At 39.9% G+C, this 12,823-nt stretch overlaps 1 protein-coding gene across 3 annotated transcripts in view; it reads right to left on the bottom strand.

Moving 5' to 3' along the window:
- Positions 1-12,823, bottom strand: part of CCSER1 (coiled-coil serine rich protein 1) — a 1,165,803-nt gene that overhangs the window by 317,560 nt on the left and 835,420 nt on the right. The gene's annotated exons all lie outside the window — the stretch shown is intronic.

The raw sequence follows: 12,823 nt of genomic DNA, 5'->3' as shown, positions 1-12,823 counted from the left end.
ACTTACATCAATGGAATTGCTCACATGCTTGAAGTTGAACATGTGCTTAAGTGATTTACAGGATTGGGGCCAGAGCATTCAATGTGTTGCCCCAGTTCTTTATTCAGCCATTGGAAAAGGATGCTTTAGATCTGCCAATTAGCACATGAGCAATGTAAATTATGAATGGAACTCTAGAATAAACATGTAACACTCATGCTTTTTTTTTGGTGAAGAGACACTTCTCCAGGGTAAGAAAGAGCAAATGATTTCTAGCCATCTGGAATGCTTTCTTTTCAACAATTGACTTGGGGCGGGGGAGGAGGAAGAGGTCATGTGTATATTATAGCAGGTATCTTGGCCATGATTTTGGGTTGCATTTAGGGGTCAGCAAAAGTTGTTTTATGGCTGGCGGGTTTTGTAATTTACACCCAGCTTCTTATAATTGGCAAATGGCCATTCCAGTAGATGGGAATTGCTGAACTATGGAAATCATCTGGCCAGGAGCTGTAGGGGAGATTGGTTTAGTAGCCACTACATCACATCAGGGTTCCCTCATGATAAGAGACACTCCATTTGCTGGTTCATCTGGCTGAGTTTATGGTTGCTTTGTGTCACTGGACACATGTAAAGCAGTCATAAGATAGCCAGGATTTAGCCCCCTAAAAAACATGCTACATCTAAAGTAGCAAATTGCCAAAAGTTTGCCATTATAATCTCATATTCACAAACTTGGAACTTTCTGCAACTTTTACCATTCTGGATGAAATTTTCCACACTTGAAATCTTCTTGAATGTAGGTGGTTTGGGGGTTTGTGTGTGTTTGTTTCTTTGTTCTTTTTGAAATGGTGAGTAGATTTGACTTTGTATAAAATCTCTTCAACCATTTTTGAGATGGGAGAGTATAGGAAAAATGATTGTTTCCCATTCTGAAAAGTGTCAAACCATTGTTATATATATGTATTTATTGAATCAGGCATGTACAAAAATGGCTCAAGTTTGAAACTTGGTATACATGAACCTGACACTGAGAATCAGTGTGTTTGCTTTGATTGCAATAAAGGGAAAAGGAATTAAAAATAATCTAACCGAAAAATCACTTATGTGCATGAACACTTGGCATCCACTAACATCTGGCTAACATCTGTCTGTCTTCAGCAGGCAATGAGCAGGCACAGGAGATGCTGTGACAATCTGCATGAGGAGGATATTAAATATTTAACTGAAACCCCAGAGCCAAATCTTCCAAAATTAAAAATAACCATTATTTATAAAGTGTTAAAACCAGGGTCATGAGAAAGTCAAAGGACCTGTGATTTTAGAGTTTCTCTATAATTTTCTTTCATTCTAGCTTTGATGTAAAACATTTTTATCTATCTCAGTTGTAAAGATAAAGCTTTCAGAATATAAAACCAGTGCTCTGCTCACCTGTTAAACCATTTTTTCAGAAAACTACCTTCAGCTCAACAGCAGCAACAACAAAAGTAGAATCTGACCCTTCCACCATTCCATCTTCAGAAAAAGGTGTGAGTTTTAAAGTCTAAGTATGACCATTTAAAGTCTGTTGTTATTAAGCATAGGACATTTTCTCTACCCTTTTCAATCTCCTAGAAAAACATCAAGAAAATTATTTTTAAACTGTTAATGCCAAAAAGATTAAACAGCTAAAATTACAATAAAATAGGAGATGCATAAATTAGGGTTCCTATGCCATGTTTCACATAATAGTATGCACTGTATAATATTTGATTTCTGTTTCTGATTAAGTGGTTATTTCTATTAAAATCAGCAACCCACTTTTGTAAAGGTGAAAATAAATGAAGATTGGTATCTCCTAATTCATTAGCTTTGTACAGATGGACAGTGGAAAGGGGTATTTTGATGTCAAGTATCACAGGGGTAGCCATGTAATCTGTATCCAAAAAAAACAAAGGAGTTCAGTGGCACCTTAAAGACTAGCAGATTTATTTGGGCATAAGCTTTTGTGGGTAAAAAACTCACTTCTTCAGATGCACGGAGTTAAAATTACAGATGCAGGCATAAATATACTGACACATGAAGAGAAAGGAGTTACAAGTGGAGAACCAGTGTTGACAAGACCAATTCAATCAGGGTGGATGTGGTCCACTCCTAATAACTGATCAGGAGGCCCATCCTGATTGATTTGGCCCTGTCAACACTGGTTCTCTGCTTGTAAGGTAACTCCCTTCTCTTCATATGTCAGTATATTTATGCCTGCATCGGGTAATTTTCATTCCATGCATCTGAAGAAGTGGGTTTTTTACCCACAAAAGCTTATGCCCAAATAAATCTTTTAGTCTTTAAGGTGCCACCGGACACCTCGGTATTTTGATGAAGAGCTACAGAAAATTAAAGATATCTACGCATTATTACAAGGATCCAGTTCCCAACCAGCATGGGTCTTCTTGGCCTATTGACTCTCCTACTGCAATTCAGTTCCCATCTGAAAACTGTTTTAAAAGAAATGTAACTATGATAACCACTAATTTATCTCCCCAACAGCTTACATCCATTGTCTCTGGCACTAATCAAAATGCATCACCTTGTTTAAATGAGTCATGAGTGCTGAATTTCCTCAAAGGATTATCATAAAAGAAGAACCTTGAATTTAAGAAACTCTTGGAGTTTTTATTCTCTTACCTTTAAAATAATTTCCTTAGGGATCATTCCTTAAATCAGTCAAAGCTGAGGACTGGTCTACACTTAAAAATTGGATTGACCAAACTATGTTGCTCAGGGCAGTGAAAAATTTTGTCCCCTGAGTGTCGTAGTTGGGTCACCTAAATCCCAGTGTAAACACATCTGGGTGTGCCTCTCAGAGGTAGATTAACTACATTGATGGGGAAAAAAAAACCCAAAACTTCTGTTGATGTGGGAAGCATCTACTCTATAGCACTACAGTGGCACAGCTGCAGTGCCATAGCTGTATCACTGTAGCAAATGTAACGTAGATATGGCCTCAGAAAAAGTAAAAAAGAAACCAAGGAGTATTTTCTTAATGAGATACACTTAAATATGACCTCTGCTTAATACAAATGGCCACAAATTTCAGCATACTTGCAAATCAAGGACTCTGAACATCTAAAACTGAATTAACGAGAAAAATGCCAGTGATAATTTTCCATGGGGCTCATTTACTGGATCGTATAACGTGACCTGCTATATTACATGAAGATATGTCTGTCGCAACCAAGGCTTGAATATCAACCACCACCAAAGTTTGGATTCTCATTTATCATTTTTCTTGTCTTCATTAATCTTCCTCTCTAAATGATCCCTCTGTGTTTTCTCTAAGATATGCAGAATGACTTCTACGTTGAAAGCAGCTTAGCAGAATCCCCACTGGTTTAGCCAGAGGCAGACTTCGTTCTGGCTCACTTGGCAGAGCTATACTGCTGCCTAGGCCCCATGAGGATCCTGGTCTGAATATCTAAAGCAATGACATGCAGGGGACATACAAACAATGGGGCATGTGCAGAAGAATTTAATTCACTCTATTACATAGCCAGCAGTTGGTACACACAACTTTTTCTCCCAGGACTATCTCCAAAGTGCCTAGTTTGCAAGTTTCCCATGACTGCAATATTTTATATATTAGGATTGCTTTCTTTTTTCTGTTGCATACTTTAAAGAGATACTGTCAATCTCTTGTCAATCTGAGCTGCATTACTAGGGAGTGGAAGTGGGAATGAACTGCCTGAGGAGTGACTGCAGGTTGTGTGTTCAAAGAGAGGTATACCAAGAGAGGCACTCTTGGCACACATCATCGGTGAAGTCTTTGCTCCACTCCGCACATTCATCCTAATGTGCAATGGGGGAAGAGCATGGTCCTGCCCACATCCTGTCCAGAAATGCCCACTGAAGTAGGTCTATTATTTTTGGTAATCAAAAGATCACAGTAGGTTGATATGGGAATTCATTCTAGCTGAGCCAAACTTTTCTGAGAGCTGACCCACGGGCCTCTCTAAGGCCCAGTCCAAGGTGTATGCCCAGTGCAGGATGACTTTACGAAGTCACTTAGACCTGATTGGTTTGGAGTAGAGCCAAGGCATTGTATAAGAAAAGCAGCTGAGTGAGGTTAAAGCATCTTCCTCTCTACTTTGGCTGTATGAACTTGTTCCCATATAAATACTTCTTGCATTGCTTCGTTATTAAGTCATGTGCTGGTCAGATGAGAAACAGGCTAATCAGATGGCCAGCTGAGATGCTGTGGACATGAACAATCCAATCACTCCTTGCTACAATTAACTTTTGCAAATGTCATTATGGTGAACTCCTTGTGACATGAAAGACATGGCCGAAAAATGTGAGGTCACAGCTGAACAAGATTACATAGCAACGTTCCGTAAGTTTCAAAGACTCCAGTCACATGTGAGATTGCCAGATACTTCGGGAAGAGCTGAAGACATTAATGAGAGGCTCCAAGTCTCACATGCTCAGCTACCATGTCTCTTTCATGGAAAAACAGACCCCACAATCACATCGTGTGCTGCAAGGCTTTTGTGCAATACATTAATGTATAATTATGGCAAAGATTTTATCTAGCCTAAAGCCTGCCTTTGACATTCTACAACTCTCACAATCTATACAAACTGCAAAGATTGCTACTAACTACCTATTCAAAGGGGCACTTCCCTCTCAGATGCAGTCATTATACCAGTTTCAGCCCCTAAGATGCTTACTTCCACGGACTGAGGTTTGTAACGCTGCCTGCTTCTATGACAATCAAGCTCATGAGCATGCTATTAGGAGATGCACTTCACCTACTGATTGCAGTCATCACACTTTCTAAGGCGGGGGCTGACAAAGGGAACAGGGTTATTCCTTCCCCATAGTTCAGCTGGTAAAGGAAATAGAAATTTAGGCTGAGATCTTTAAAGTCATCTAAGAGATCTGTTCCTCATTAATTTTAATGGCAGCTTTAGTAGCTCAGCCTAAAAATCTGAATTCAAACTGTTTAGAGCAAGAATCATCTATTTCTTATACAGAGGTGTGGAATGTCTAGCGCAGCGGGGCCCTGATCTTTAAGATGAAGGATGCTCTACAAGACAGGGCAACAGACTTAAGCTCAATTCTGGGTTTAGTCATGTACTTCCTGTCTGACCTTGGGCAAGTCATTTAATGTACCCTGTGCTCAGGTTCCCCACGTGTAAAATGGGGACAATATTACCTCCCTATCTCACATGGGCACTGAGAGGAAAAAATCCATTAATGTTGAGAGGCATGCAAATACCCCAGTGATTCCATAGAGAGGTACTACCAAAATACAAATAATATGATTTTAATTAACAAATTACATTTTAAGGTACATTAATGGACTAACTTCAACTTGAAATGTTATCTGTAATGTGGTAACATACATTCATACCTAAAACTATAATGCATGTGGCATCAAAAGCATCTAATTTCATTTTATTGAAATTAATATGATAACAGACTAAGGTACTATCTTCCACTCTTTTTTAAGCAAATTAAATACATTTTAATCTTTTCTTCTTAATTTATATTTGCACACAGCACGCAATGCTCAAAGCTGGACATCCTGTCTAGCAATTAGTTCCCTAATAGTATTTACCAGTTAGCTAAATGGCATATTACTGCCTGCTTCAATTTTCCAAACATACTTCAGCTGTTGTCATTACCTCCAATAAGCAATAGGAGAGCATTTTTTAATGACACAGACAGCAATCTTATTATAAACATTTGGTAATAGACTCTTAATAATACCCCTATGCATACCCAATGGGAAAATATCTGCTGTTTGAACTAGAGTAAATTAGTGCATCACAACAAGCAATCATTGCCACTAAACTCTACATTTTAAACCTTTGTCAAATTCTACAATATTAGACTTGGCCTGAAAATTGAGCATAAGGTGGGGTCACAGCCCATCAGCTGAGGGCGTTTTTGCTGGGCTAGCACCTGGAGCATATCCAGTTGGCCAACTGCAAAGCACTGGAGAACTAGATGGGTTGCTATGACTGACTGACACACACGATAAGAGGCTGAAATTCTTTTCTTAAGCGCTGGTCCTGAAAGGACCTCCCTTAACATGCAGTGTTCTGCCAGCATGGAGTCTATTAAAGTCAGCATTGGGTTTAAGATTATAAACTCTGCAGGGCAGAGAGGGTCTCTTCCTGCGTGTAGGTAGCGCCAGTCACACTGCAGTTGCCATCAGAATGAATAAATAAATAATGGAGATCAACAAATCAGCTTCCACTCGAGAAGGCACTTGCCTCTGATTAACAACTATCCAACTACGACCAAAAGCAGCACAGAGACACAACTTGCAGGGCCTCTGCCAGCTTTGCAGCCAGAGAGTGCAAAACTGTGGAATAAGAGCAAACCCCTATGGCTTCCCTGTTCCTATTGAGCCTCTTACTTTCTTGGTCATCTAGCCACTATTTCCTGTAGTTGCATCTCAGAGCCACCTTAATTAGTTGGACATGACTGAATCCCCCGGTTTTCTCCAGAAGTGGAATTTTGGTTTCAGAGTACATAAAACCTGACAGCACCATTCATTCCAGGGGATAGCTGTGTAACACCCAAACCTTTATACTTGCAAATTCAAATTAAACAAAATACATTGTGTGATTTAGGGTGTCATCCAGCACCCTATTAGGCAGGATACAGAGAGTAACCATGTTAGGGAAAGGCTCAATCATCTGAATGCTGGGAGAACTCAGAATCACAGATTCATAGAAATATTGGGCTGGAAGGGACCTTGGCAGGTCATCTACTCGATCACTCTGCACTGAGATAGGACCAAATATACCTAGACCGTCCCTGACAGGTGTTTGTCTAACCTGTCCTTAAAAACAACCTCCCTTGAAAGCCTATTCCAGTACTGAACTATCCTTTGAAAGTTTTTCCTAACATCCAACCTAAATCTCCCTTGCTACAGATTAAGCCAATTGCTTCTTGTCCTACTTTCAGTGGACCTGGAGAACAACTGATCACAGTCCTCTTGATAACAGCCATTAACATATTTGACAATTATATCAGGTCCTCCTTCAATCTACTTTTCTCAAGAATAAACATGCTTCCTATTAAGAAACATCTCCCATTAAGAAAGATGATTAGAACTTGTATTTAAATGCCATGCTTGACTATGACTCCTCCCCCAAAAAACTTCACAAAGAGCTGCCTTTATGAAAATAAACACAAGGTTTCCACTATCATTATAGATTATGATCCTATTTAACTCACAGATGATTTTAAAAAGTTAACTTTAATGGCCTTGCCTAGATCAGGATTTCGGACACCAATATAGCAATAGTGATCTAGCTACACCAGGTATGCTGCACCAGTGTAAATGGATGATGGTAAGCTGTAACAGTGAGAGTCGTCATTTACACTAGCGCAGTGTCTACACCAAATTTTTGCACCATTGCAGGTTCACCTGAGGCTAAGATCTTAATGTAGTTAATGCCTAAGTGAATGGCTTGAACTCTGAACAAGCAGTGCATAAGGGACACCACCTCATTCAAGCAGAAGCCCTGTGACTCAGCACATCTTTTTAAATATAGTTCCCTGCCTGGTTCTTTCTTGCTCCAGGAGGAAGTAACTTGTGCTGGTCTACACTAAATTACTTCAGTTCTGTACTCATTCAGTTGCAATCTCATTCACCATCCCTCTCCATTCACTCCTTATCCACTTGGACTGGGGAGTGTGTGGTGCATCCACTTACTCCAGCATGTTGATACCCAAGATCTTGCAAGTCTATGCAGAAGTCCCTGGTATAAAGCAAGGCACGCATTGGCACCATAGGACTGCATTTGGGGACTATTATTTTTCCCCATTTTGCATTCATTTATTTTTGGAGAAAAACTATTTTTTTAAAAAAGTACAAACCAATCACTGGAACAAGGCAAGCTTAACAAAATATATTCCAACACACAGATTCACAGAGGTGTTAACAAATCAAAGTATCTCATATTGAATATAAAGGCCAAAGTTCAGAGTCATTTTTGTATTGAAATGCTCAATTCGTGTCCTTTAAATTCCCCCTTCATTTTCCCATTTGATTCTCTTGAGTGTGTTTAGTTCTATTTCCTATTTCACTTTGAAGACTAGATTTAATGTACCGCATAGTGAATGGCGCTATTTGTAGACAGTTTTTTTGAACTATGACCTGCAATACTAAAGCACTTAAAATAGGAATGAGGGACCATAGATGTGTCAACAGGCTATTCTCTGATAACCTTAGTTTTGGATTTGGAAAAGACATCTGAAAAGCGTCAAGAGCCCCATTTAAGAGAAACTCTGAATAGAATGTGTATTTGGGTTAGCTCTTTTCAAATGGAAGAAACTCCAAGAAATATTAACTCTCTGCTCATAGCTATATCTATTGTTTCTAATGACATGTTATGTTATATCCAAATGTCAAATAGGAAGAAAGCCAATCAGAATTTCTGCCTTCTCGCTTTCTGTTTAGTTTGCCTTCTGAATCTTACCATACTTACCAGACAATACCAAATATAAAAACCATTTATGTTGGAAAAGAAGTAGTTATATATGTAGGTTGAGGATAACACTCATTATAGAGAAGAACCTTACCACCTTAGACAGTATTAGAAGCACAGGGATTAGTCTGTCAGATAAACTGGGACAAACTCACTTGAGGATGTTTACCAAAAGTCAGATCCTTCACATCACCAGAACTTCCCAATTTCACGTATTAAAGAAAATTCACTATGTAGGCATAACAACACATGCAAACTTCAACTAAATGGTTTATTTGAATTTCAATGATAAGCCAATTGTCAAAAGATGAAAAAAGAAAGACATCTTCATACCCATTAAAATGAATCAGAATCACTATAATCAATGGAAGAATAAGGAGCACAAACTTGTTAAACATTAATGGGCCGTGCAAGTGCTCTGCACCCCGTAACTAAAAGTGTACAATACAGCTGGACGGAATTTTTCAACCCCCCCCCCCCCCTTTCTTTTCATCAGACTGAAACTTTCCAGGTGAGCATCCTGGCTTCCATGACAAAACCATCCTTCCTCTCAGTTAGTGATACCTGCATAAAACGGAAGGAATGTAGATTATAAATTTATAATTGGAAGAGGATAACTTTGTTCAGTGGAGTTTTGGGGGAAGGAGGATGGAAAGCAGCATGAAGTGAGTGCTAAATTGTTCCTCAGTTACTGCAAACTCTTCCAAAGTGATTACACTTTGATAGCTTGACTCAAGAAAACACATAACAGAGAAGGAATGTAATCTAAGAGAAAATGGAAATATTTCTATTGAACTAAAATGTTTGGCATGGACAATATCTTGGTTACTTTTGTATACTGCTTTGCATGAACACTTTATTTTCTTGGTTTTTTTTTTTTAAGTAATTGTTTTAAGTAAGGTGACAACGTCTTCCTTGTAATTGCATTGCAATTGGAGTCTACTCATTTCTCTAATTAGGAGGCATTCTTTAATGACTGTAAGTGAACAAACAACTAGACATTACTCATCGGCTCTGGATTGCTGTTGTCAGCTATCTGTTTAAAGAGGAAGATGTACAGTACTACTTGTATTTCTTACCCAGAAAATAAGAAGAGCCTGCTAACTTCAGTCAAATATTTGCAGTGTGTGAATATACATCAGTTTATGAGTACATACTTTTGAACACTGAATTTTAATGTGTGGCAGACTTTTCTTCCCCATTTAAAGCTCACATTCCCATCAAATCTCAAACTGCAATGTGAAAATGACTGATGTCACAGTACTGAATTTTAAAATCCAGCATACATGGCATCTGCAGCTTGGTGATGAATCACGGACGATGCCATTGCTTATGTTTAAACTTCTCCTTTCTAGACAATGAATTATAGCAATGGTCTGCAAGTAGCTATAATTTTGATGATTTCTGAGCCAGGAGAGTTACTTAAATGAAATGAATAAGAAATAGCATTGAGATCTTCCCTGCATGGCCTCTGGTTTAGATCTCTGCGTCCCCCCACCCCATTTTGTATTGAAAATGGAATCCTTGTTATCTCACTCCACCATAACACCACCACCCACACGTATTAGGCTTTATCTATAGCTCACCCTCCAATTAATATTGAATACTGAACTGTCTGTTACAGCTATCCCCTATTCCATTTTGTTTCTTACAGCTGTCCCAAGACTCCATTTTGTTTTCTGTTTTCCTGTGGCCGCCCTTCCCTGGCTGTTAAGTTGTTTACCAGGGCCACTGCCCTTCTCAAAGGGAGGGCCCCTTAAATTGTTTAACAAGAGCCATTGCCCTTCTCAAAGGGATGGCCACTTGTGCTGCGTGCTAAGTGGGACCACTGCCCTGTTCAAAGGGTTAGTCCTGTTATCACCTCGTTGAGCCTGGGCTTGGTGTAGGGTAGGCAATGTCCAGAGCTGCAAGACCTAATGTGTTTTTAAGATCCTGGGCATGAGTCATAGGCCTCATGTGCTCTTGAGTCACCTATTGCACAGGACTATGTCCAGGCATGTCTCTGGGCTTACCTTCCGTTTTTTCCCTGTGCCCCCTTCCCTGTGACAGAGGGAGCCTATCAGGATTACTGGTGGGAAACTGCCCAAGTTTGCCTTTAAAACCAGACATTTTTGAAACACACCTCAGAAAGGTTCCTGCATTGCTGCCTGGTCTGATCAGCCAGGGGTTCTGGGGGGTCCTTTCTCTGCTCTCGTTTTATTTTTGAGCATACCCCCATTTTTTGAACGCCCCCCCCCCCACGAAGAACGAATTGCTACCTGAGAGATCTTCTGATTATTGAGACTGTACCGAGCCCTCCTTGCCTCTTCTGATGTTGCTGCTGCTTCTGCCTTTGCTGCTGCCTCGGGGACTGGTAAGAATCCCTCTGTAAAACTTTCTATACTTGTATTTTATTATTTTAGCTGCTGGCTCTGTTTCCCCAGCACACAGACTCCAGCTAAACCTTGGTCTGTGTCTTAAAACCTCTCAAACTCCAGGGCTCTTTGCCGCTAAAAACAAGTTTGTGCCACTGCTAAGCTCTGCTCCTGTGGGCTTTGCCTTGGGGCTCTCTGCTTTCAGCTGTATCCACCGCTGTAGCCACCATCCCTTGGCTTCCTTGGGAGCTGGGTCCTGGACACATATCACTCTGCCCTCTGTAACCTTCCCATAGCATAAGGTGCACCATAGGTCTTGGGTTTTTTTTTAGTTTAATAAATCATAGTTTGTTAAGACTGTAGAGCTTGTAAGTTTCAACTGCCTTGTTATAGTTTACTGTTTTGTTGCTCTGTATAGTTGCTTGTTATAGCTTTGCTTAGAATTGTGATATTTGTTGTTTTGCCTAGTCGTTGGTTAAGATAGATAAGGTTTTTTGCTGCTTAAATTCGCCTTCCCGCTGTCCCGATCTCTCCCTGAACTTTCCCGTGTCTGTTTTTCCCCTGCTCCAATCTCCCCCCTCTGTGTGCTCCTCCGTGTCTCTCTGTTATAACCCTTTGCTGCTTTTCCCCCGCATCTGCACTCCCTCTGAACTTCCCAACTCCTTGCTGCTTCCCCCCCCGTCTGCATCACCCTCCGAACTTCCCAAACCCCTTGCTGCTTCTCCCCCTGTGAAACTTCCCAAACCCTTTGCTGTTTTTTTTTACCTTTGTTTTTGCTGTCCGCTTGTTGCTTAAACCTCTCTCTAGCCCTTCTTTACACTTCTCCGCTGCCCCTCCCCTACCGAAGATCACCATCACACTGCTCCGTTGTCCTTGCCCTGCAGGGCTTCAGAGTCTCTTGCTGCTTCCAGCCGCTCGTCTGCATACCACTAATCACTCACTCCCCCCACCTCCTGTTTCTTGACCCAGCCTTTATATTGATATTATATTGTTGTACTGTAACTCACATTTTACTTGTAATTATAACACCCCATTGGTTGCCTCCACTTTTCTGATATACTTTGTATTTACATTGATGCCACTGTGTTACATTGTGTATCTAGCTATTAACTCATATAGAAGCTACCATTTTATTTTGCATTTCTTTTGGGTACGCTTTGCATTTCCACACTGTATCTAGAGTTGCTTATTGACTGTACTGTATCCCACTGTGCTGAACCCCACTTGCTGTAGCCCACTATTAGAACTCCCTACACTGTTCAATAAGAAGAACCCCCCCCATCGTTGTCTACTGTAAACACCCTATATACCCCATCCCATCGTATCTCATTACTAAATTCCCACCACTTCCTTTTTTTCCTTTAATGAAGAAATTAATTGGAACCCCAGCTGTGTGGTAATTGCTCCCCAAGATCCCATATACCTGCAGGCATGGACATGAACATGTCAGTCATACCAAACAGATTCTGCTAGGAAAATGGCAGTTTAAAAAAATAAAGACAAAAAAGGAAACTAGCCTGAGCTGACAGTTTTGCAAGAGCATTAGAACTCCAAGCACCAATATGGATAATGAATGAACTGAGAAAGCAAATATTGGGAGCCTAAAACATTTTCCAAGCCAGGAGGAAAGCTGCAGACTGAGGAGGAAGAAATAATTATGCTATGTTTTCCAAAAACAATCAGAAGATCAATGTAGTGGTGAGTTAGATGGATATAACTTTAGATTGCAATAGAGAAACACATTAGCACGCCACTGATACTTTGTATTTTAATAGCTGCTTTATTAAGTTTTACCAAAAAAAAGATTTTTGTTATGCAACTGAGGGAAGTGCTCTCCCTTTCTTTGGAAAGAAAAGGAGCATTATATAGCTGAGAAATGCTCTGGATTCTTTCATTATTTTAGAATGTATTTGTTACCACTGTTCTTTTTAAAGAAAAGTTAAGAGTTGTACATAACAGTAGTGTTTCTGAATGGTAAATACTATGAAAATTTCAATATTCCAG

This window comes from Gopherus flavomarginatus, chromosome 3 (genome assembly GCF_025201925.1).
Source record: "Gopherus flavomarginatus isolate rGopFla2 chromosome 3, rGopFla2.mat.asm, whole genome shotgun sequence".
Lineage (NCBI taxonomy): Eukaryota > Metazoa > Chordata > Testudines > Testudinidae > Gopherus > Gopherus flavomarginatus.
The sequence above is the reverse complement of the archived record's forward strand: the minus strand, read 5'-3'. Positions and strand labels throughout refer to the sequence as shown.